This window comes from Balaenoptera acutorostrata, chromosome 17, assembly GCF_949987535.1.
Source record: "Balaenoptera acutorostrata chromosome 17, mBalAcu1.1, whole genome shotgun sequence".
Classification (NCBI taxonomy): domain Eukaryota; kingdom Metazoa; phylum Chordata; class Mammalia; order Artiodactyla; family Balaenopteridae; genus Balaenoptera; species Balaenoptera acutorostrata.
In genome coordinates this window covers 82,375,756-82,384,101 of record NC_080080.1, presented here as the reverse complement: position 1 = coordinate 82,384,101, position 8,346 = coordinate 82,375,756, and the positions used below count along the sequence as shown (strand labels likewise).

The window sequence follows — 8,346 nt, the reverse complement described above, 5'->3', positions numbered from 1 at the left end:
GGGCTGCTCTGTGGTGTACAGGAAGGTGAGAGGGGAAACCCTAACAGTTCTCGTCACAAGGAGAAAGTATTTTTTTCTTTTTCTTTTTTTGGTATCTCTATGAAATGATAGATGTTAAGTAATTGGTAATTATTTCCCAATATATGCACGTCATGTCACTACTCTGTGCACCTTAATCTTATATGGTGCTGTATGTCAGTCATATCTCACTAAAACTGGAAAAAAAAACCAAGATGAATATAGCAAAGCTTTGTAACTCTTTCTTTCTAGGGGTATTTCCTGGTGATACCTAACCTCTTAACACTTGTTAAAAATCATCCCCATCGCACAAAGGTTCAGCTATGTCTCTATACACTAACAACAAACGATCTGCAAAGGAAATAAAGAAACTTCTATATATAACAGCATCAGCAAGAATCAAATTACTTAGGAAAACTTAACTAAGGAGGTGAAAGTCTTGTACACTGAAAACTACAAAATACTGCTAGAGGAAATTAAAGAAGTCAGAAATAAATGGAAAGATTCTGTGTTCATGGGTTAGGAGACAATATTATTAAAGTAACAATTTATTGTTAATAAGTCAAATAAAATATGTCAATTCTACCCAAAGTATACAATGCAATCTCTATCAAACTCCCAGTAAGTTTGCAGAATGAATAAACAAAATGTGGTATATACACTTGCTGGACTATTATTCAGCCATAAAAAGGAATGAAATCCTGACATGTACTATGGCATGGATGCAGCTCGAAGACATTTTGTTGGGTGAAATAAGCCGATATTTGTACAAGACACAAATATTTTGTAATTTCATGTATAGGAAATATCTAGAAGAGACAAACTCACAGAGACAGAAAGTAGACGGTGGGTGCCAGGGTCTGGAGAAGGAGGAGGGGGAGCTCATGTTTACCGGGGACAGAGGGTCGGTTTGGGAAGATGAGAAGCTCTGGGGAATGGAGGTTGGTGACGGTTGCACAACAATGTGAATGTACTTAGTGCCCCTGAGCCGTGCACTTAGAAACTGTAAGTTTTCTGTGATGTGTGTTTGACCACAATTAGAAAGAAATCATCCTGTCCCTGCACGGGAACCACGGGACCCGTGTGTAGGGAGTTCCACCCATGACCGCTGGGAAGTGGGGCCACGTGGAACCCCGGCACACGGGCTGCAGGGGAGCTCCGGGGCTGCTAGAGCCTCGGCTGTTCTAAATAAAGCAGATTCACTCAAGGGAAAAAAATGAGCTGCAATTGCAGAAAATTTTCCTGAACACACGATTACTGTATTAAGTTCCCCCCAACCATGAGCTCTTATTACGTGAGTCCTTTGCCCACGTCTGGAACTCTATCTTGTGGTCAAAAGGGGAAAATTTTGTTAAACGTTTGAGGCTATATATTGCATATAGGGAGAAAGAGGCCAACTTTTAAGAAGGGTCTCAAATCACTTAAAAAGTCACTATTCCTCACCCTCAGAGAGGCTGGGCAGAAATCGCCGAGCGGCTTTGACCGAGGCCCCCTCTCTCCCGGGGGGCTCCGTTTTAAACCGCGTGGCCTCAGGGTTGCAGCGTGGGCGGGGCACATAAACACCCAAATTGCAGCAGCGTGCGCGTGAATGATTGCTTCCCCTCTGTGATGATAATGGCAGGCCTGCTGTCAAGCCGGGCTCCGTGGGGGATTGGAAGTGCTTCTCACAAGGGAAACGCCTCCAGCCCGGGCCTTCAGAGTGCCATTCCCATGTACTTGCTGGAACCTTCCGGAAACCGCATTCCTCTTTGGTTGGGTTGAGCAATGTGATCTCTCCCAGCCAGAACGCTTCCCAGACCACCTCATCGCAGCCTGGGAACGGAATGTGACCAGGACGGGTTAACTCGCTGGGGCTCAGGGCTCCATTCCAGGCTGGGCCTGCAAGAGAGGAAAGGAAGGATTTTTCTCCTGAGAACAGTGTGTCAGGCCCCAGCATATTTCAAAGGATTCAAACTCTCTAATCTGGGGACTAGGGGCTGGATTTAGGAAGGCAATGACATCACCTCTCCCACAGAGTGGCTGGAGTTGGCCTGGATTTTAGGTGAGGCGGCATTTGACAAGTGTCAGAAAAATCCGCAGGACTCTTGCTGTCACTTTTGGAAATGGTCAGACCAAAGGAAAGTAACTGTGAAAGAGTGAGATGGTGACCCCGTGTTTTAAAATGCAATGGGAGAAAAAGGGAGGGAGGGAGGGAGAAAAAGAACACTTTTTGAGAAACAAGGTAGGGATTTTGAATATTATACGGTTTTGGATAAATGACTTTATTTTAAACAATGCAGTAAAGCAAGTCTCCATCCCATCCCATGCCACGGCAGACGATGCCTAGCAGGGCTCGGCACCAGGACCAGGGGCTCGGTGGGCAAGCCTCTGATTCTGAGTTGTTCTCATGTACTTGGGTGAGTATACGTGGGGAAGTTTCATAAGGTGGAGGGGGAACAGTTCAAAGACGGGTGGTCTCTGAAGGTCAGAGGTACCACAGGTTTTATTTTTTCAGGTGTATATTTGATCCAACTTCTATACGGTGTCAATTACAATTATTTCTCCCTGGACTGAATCTGTAAACTGAAATCATGTTGCTTGTCAAAGATTTCTAGCCCAGAAGTCATGGAGAAAAAGCCCCGTTAGGGCCTGACATCCCCTGCGGTTGGTATTTTGACTTTGCGATCCGCTTCTTAGAATAATAACTGGAGACAGACAGGACGTCTGTGTGTAGAGTGACCGAGTCCAGCATGAGCCGGAAAGAACACGGCAGAGGGCAGCTGCTTTAGCCGCCAGCTTGGTCGGGTTTCCGCACAGGTTTTCCTCTATGATTTGGAGTTAACCGTTATTTGTATTTACTCATGTCTCTCAGTGTCTCGGTCAGGGATGCTTCCTGCATTTTTCTGGCTTCATTTCCCATCTATTTAATGTAAGTCCTTCGGCAGTTATTTCAGCGAAGGCCTGTGACTTCATCTGAAAAAGCCTGTGTCTTGCTCTCACTCGTGAATAATAGTTTAGCTACGCATAGAATTCGGGCCAATCATTTTCTCACAGCACCTTGAAGATGTGACTCTGTCCACTTCTGGTGTCTTTCTTTTGAGGAATGTACTCCTATTGCAGCATCTCTCCTCCGTGGCTACTTTGGACAGTTTCTTCCTCTCCTTCGTCTTCTGAACATGGCGAAGTGTGGATTTCTTGTTAACCTTTCTGGGTGGATGTGGTGAGATTCTTCCCCCTGAGTGTTTTCCTTTGGAGTTGAAAGCTCTCGGGGACCTTCTCTGTAAAATACTGTCTTACCTCCACTCTCCATGCCTTCCCCCCAGCCTCCTCTGATCTCGTTTTATCAGCGGAGAGATGGCATCCAGATGCATCAGATGAAACACAACCCGACTGCAGCCCGAATGAAGGAGAGGCCGTCATTCTTTCTCGTGTGACGGAGTGTCTGGCGGAGGGCAGGCCCATCCGTTTCACTTTCTGCTTCATCCTTCATGTGTTTGAAGACGCCAGCTCCGGCTGTGTCCACAGCCACATGGGAGGAGCGGGGAGGAGTATCCTGGGACCTTCGGCTGGCAGTCCTGCTTCTGCCTCATGGGACAGAGCTGGCCCCTAGGTCACCGCTTCGCTGAGGGAGGCTGGAGGGCATTTCCAGCTGGGCACATTGTGACCCCAACAAGTGAGGACTCTGTGGGTAAGGACAGCAGATCGGGAACTGTGTCCGCAACAAGCAAACCCTCCCAGGTGCGTCAGGGTCTGGACTCCAACTCAGGGCTGACGACGCTGCTTTACATGACCGTCTCCTTCCGTCTCTCGGTCCTGGTGACGTCCTCGGACATGCGTTCTAGCTCACCAATTCTTTCTTCACCTACCTCTAACGTGGTTTAACCATGAAGTTTACATTTTAATGACTGGGGTTTTTTTTTCCCCAAGAGCTCTATTCTTTTTTTTTTTTTTTTAGCTCTATTCTTTTAAATCTACTTATTCCTCTTTTAAAGTATCTTGTTATTTCTCTGTGGATTCTATTCTTTCTTCGAAATTTTAAAACTATTTTAAAAATTTTAGAATATTTATTCTATAACTTACTTGAGAAGATTGTTCTATCACTTCAGGTCTGTTGACTTGCCGTGATAAATACTTTCTCGTGTGTCATGAGACCCTCCCGACGAGGAGCTTCTCTCTCCTGTCACCTGTGTGGTCTCGATGGAAAGCTTGTCCCTCTGAGCAGCCTTGGGCTTCTTGAGCCCTCAGGTTCTTGGACATGTGGACCCCAGACCACAAAGGCCCTGTCGCGAGGCCTTGTGGAACAGCCAGAGTCCAGGCTGCGGTGTGGGGCTGGGCGGGATTGCAGCTCATTTTGGCCCCTGTTTTGGGGCCCCCGATCCCCTCACATTGCCCCCGGCCCGTGAGGATCTGAGTCAACTGGGGCACAGAGGCTGGGAGGTTCTCAGGGAGAAAACGTGCCGCAGAACATGGATCCAGTGGTGTATTCTGGGGAAAAAAGTAAAGATGAGGGACCCAGAGCTGCAAACCATAGGGGGTCAGGACACTCCCTCGTTTAGGCCCTACACTCGGGACCAAGTTCCTGAACCGTCTCCTGCAGGGAAACATCTCAGGGAAGCACAAGTAAGAGTCAATGCCCAGAATGAAAAATGAGGAATGTTTCGTCACCGTGACTTCCCTGTGTCTCTCCGAGCCCGTGGCGGTCCCTCACCCCCGCCTCTGCCCTCTGACCACCCCTGTGTCTGAGGCACCTGCTGGTGTGCAAACACACAACAAGTCAGCACGACACGACCAGAGGGCTTAGGGGCCTGGGAGGGGCCTTGGCTTTCACAGACCCTTCATGGGGACGGTAACCGGGCTGCGTCTGCAAAGACAAGCTCTGCTCCCACATGCTTCCTTAGCCCCTGCTGGCCTTCAGCCTGGACATCTGCTGACTTCTTTTTTTTACAGAAAGGAGATACACAATCTTTTTCTTTTAATGTTTACACGTAATATGTACAGACTTTATCCTATCTGTCTTGAATGACTTGAAAAGCAAAGCAGCTGTTCCCTGGTGCCCTCCTGGGTCGTGTTACTCACTCTGGTTCTCTTCCCAGAAGAATCTCTGAGTCACTCAGCTCATGTCCTTTTGCTTTGTATCATGCAGATGTGGAAGCATCTTTGAGAGAGAGAGAGAGAAGGAAGGAAGGAAGAAAGAAAGAGAGAGAAAGAGAAAGGAAGGAAGAAGGGAGAGGCGGAGGGAGGGAGAAAGTTTCCACATTCAGAACAGCTGAATCCTTCCTGCTCCCACCGTCCCTCTGTATCCATCATGTAACTAAGAAACAAGGTGACGCTTAGATCTCTCACGATTTCCTAGACAACAAAGCGGGTCTCCCTGTTAAGCACCGCCCCCCTGAGGTCCTTGCTGGCAGTGAGTGCTGACTCTGCACGTGAGCAGGGACCTCATTTTGTCACCCCACGTGTGTCTTCAGGAGCTGCTAGATCTGCAGTAGAGACGAGGGAAGTTTGCGGTGGAGACGAGGGGTGGGCAGTGCTCACGAGGCCCCGAGGCTGCTCAGAGGGACCTGGTTCCAGGCATCTGTCCCCAGGGGCGTCCTGGCTTCAGGGGACCAGGTGGGTTCCCTGGCTCATCGAGGAATCTGGTGGAACGTGGTCATTCGTGTGGCTCAAAGGCTCCACTGATCCCTCTGCCTGAGAGAAAACAAACCCGCCCTAATCACCTGGACCTAGAAGCAGGAGCTCCCGGAAGGAGAAAAGCAAAAGGCTGGTGTCCTTCACTCCCAGGAGAAAATCGTTGTCAGTCCCTTTCTCCTCTTTCACTGGCTTTTTTCCCGGGATCGTCCGCAGGCGCGCACATTTTAAGCCCCCTTGGCCAGAGGGCAATGGGACCTTTTCAGTGTGACTGAGGGGAGAAGCGGTAGCAGCCGAGTAAGCTGAGAGTCTGCTAGTGGAGGAGGTGGAAACGAACACGGACGCGACGGCAGGTTCCCCTCCGTCTCCTCCCCACCTGTTCAACAACCCAACCAATTTTTTTAAAAAAAATTTGGCAATTCACGAGGGAAAAGTTTTACTTTGTCTACAGCTTAAAATGTGCCTTCCCCCTGCCCCGGGAATGTAAGGTTCAGAGCCATCTTTGCCCGATGTGCACGTGTCGTGATGGGTTTCCTAGAAGACAGAGGGCAGGGGCTGTGTCGTCTGCTGGGAGAAGAAATAATTCATGCTCCTGCAGCCACCTGGATGGACCCGGCAGGCATCGTGCTCAGAGAAGTAAGTCAGACAGAAAGACAAGCACCCTGTGATCTCACGTATACGTGGAACCTAAAACACACAGCAAACTGGCGAACGTGACGAAACAGAAGCAGACTCCCAGGTATTTATTCTCCTTAGAGAATAAGCTAGTAGCTCCCAGCAGGGAGGTGGCGATGGGCAATACGGGGCTAGGGGAGTTACGGGGTGCAAACACTATGTACGAAACAACAAGCTCCAAGGACACACTGCACAACATTATGGGCAGTACAGCCAGTATTTTATAATAACTGTACGCGGAGTAAAATCGTTAAAAGCTGTGAATCACTGTCTTGGACAGCGGTAACTTACCTAACACTGTACGTCAACTACACGCCAATGAGAACAACGCTCACCCTCTAGCTCCTCGGCCTCGGGAGGGTGTAGAGCCCAGGCTTCACGGGAGGAGCGTCGCGATGTAAATGGAAGACACACGGTCGAGGAGACTCCCAGATGAAAGGAAAGCGAAACAGGAAATTCTAGCGCAAAGCTCTGTTCTCAAGCCCCATTGAAGGAAAACAGCCCAGTTAATGAGAGAGCTGAGCCTGCTTCGTCCTGTATTTATCTTGGCCAGACACCAGTCCTCTTCTCTGCAGAGATCGGAGGAATCTGGGGAACTCCAATTACGGGCTGAGGCCCCGTCGGATGGCCGAGGCCACGCTGGGCCCAGCCTCTGTTCACAGCTCATGAAACAATTTCTTCCACGTTCAATATTTTCATTTCGTGGTCCTTGAAAATGAAGTATGTTTTAATATAATTCTAGGCATCAAATTCAACAGATATGTTCTCAGTCTACAACGAAGGGATTGGATTCTCCGTGGAGCTGGTTGTAAACAAGCACGTCCTTTATTGCACTTTAAAAAATATGACATCTCTCTACCGAAGGGTGGCGAGTAAGGCATCACTCCCGGTGATTCACTGAGCTGTCTTGTTTACCACGATTTTAAAGTGCTCAGAAGTACCATGTTGAACCAAAGGAAAAAAAAAAAACAATATTGTATCTTCGAAAAGTTTTTATATGCGATGCAACCTCATTCCAGCTGACCATCTCAAGCCTCCTGAAGTGCAGGTAGCAAACTGCATTCCTACGATCCTATGATAAATGGGGCTGTGAGTTAGAGAGAACAAAAGAATTTTCCTGAAGTCACATAATGGGAGCTCTGCCACTAGAATTTCCTGTTTCATTTCACATATTTCAAGCCCAAGGGGAGAGCCAATCCCCCAGCACACAGATGGCTTGTGCAGAGGAAATTTTGTCTATAAATACGATCCTTTAGAATTTTCCTCTCAGTTCTTGGTTTCTGCGTTTTTGTTACCAAACCATATAGAGATCAGTGGACAGAAAGTGTTGGTGGCAAGAAGGCTGATTTCGGTCGTGTGACGCAGCCCTGCACGGGCCTAGGCTGCCCGAGGACGAAGGCCAGCTCGCAGGAACGCATGAACGTCCACAACGCCACGCCCGGGGCGTCAGTGCGGGGGCCGTCCTCGGACACTGGTGACCGCAGCATGTCACAGGAGGCCCTGGGAGGTTGACGCCACAGAGGCGGTGGGGGACGAGCTGGACAGGGCACATGGGGCTCGTGCTCACGGGGCCAGCCCGGGTGCCCCTGCCGTCCCTGTGCCCTTCGTGTCCCGGGGATGCTGGGCCCATCCTGATTCCGTCCCAGCCTCCGTCCCCTCGCGAGCGCAGAAGGAGGGGTTAGCGATGACGGGGCAGAGCGCCAGCCCGGCCTCAGGGAGGCCCCTGCAGGACCGGAGGGCAGGCAGGCCGGGTGGGTGTCCTGCAGCGGCGCTGGACAGTGGGCAGGCCGGGTGGGTGCCACAGGCGACCTGCTGGGGAGGACGGGGTGCCCCAGCACTGTGGGTACTGGCCCCAGTCCCCCAACTCAGAGCGAGGCCCTGGCTACCGGGCACTGGCAGGAAACGGTGCGGCATTCTGGGGAGAGTTTGGGCTTGGACTTTGGCCGCTTTCAATCTGGTCTCTGCCGCAGCAGCCTGTCTGGGTCTCCTTTGTAAACGGGGCTGACGGTGCCGACCCCACGGGGTCGCTCGGGCATGAAAGAGATG

The 8,346-nt window shown here is 50.0% G+C and overlaps 1 long non-coding RNA gene across 1 annotated transcript; it reads right to left on the bottom strand.

The window, feature by feature from the left end:
• Positions 1–550: 550 nt before the first annotated feature.
• Positions 551–7,118, bottom strand: LOC130705545 (uncharacterized). The gene is made up of 2 exons (XR_009005830.1): positions 6,592–7,118; positions 551–1,896 (listed from the first exon to the last, which is right to left on the bottom strand). It is a non-coding gene; the product is annotated as an uncharacterized LOC130705545 (long non-coding RNA).
• Between the last annotated feature and the right edge of the window lie 1,228 nt (positions 7,119–8,346).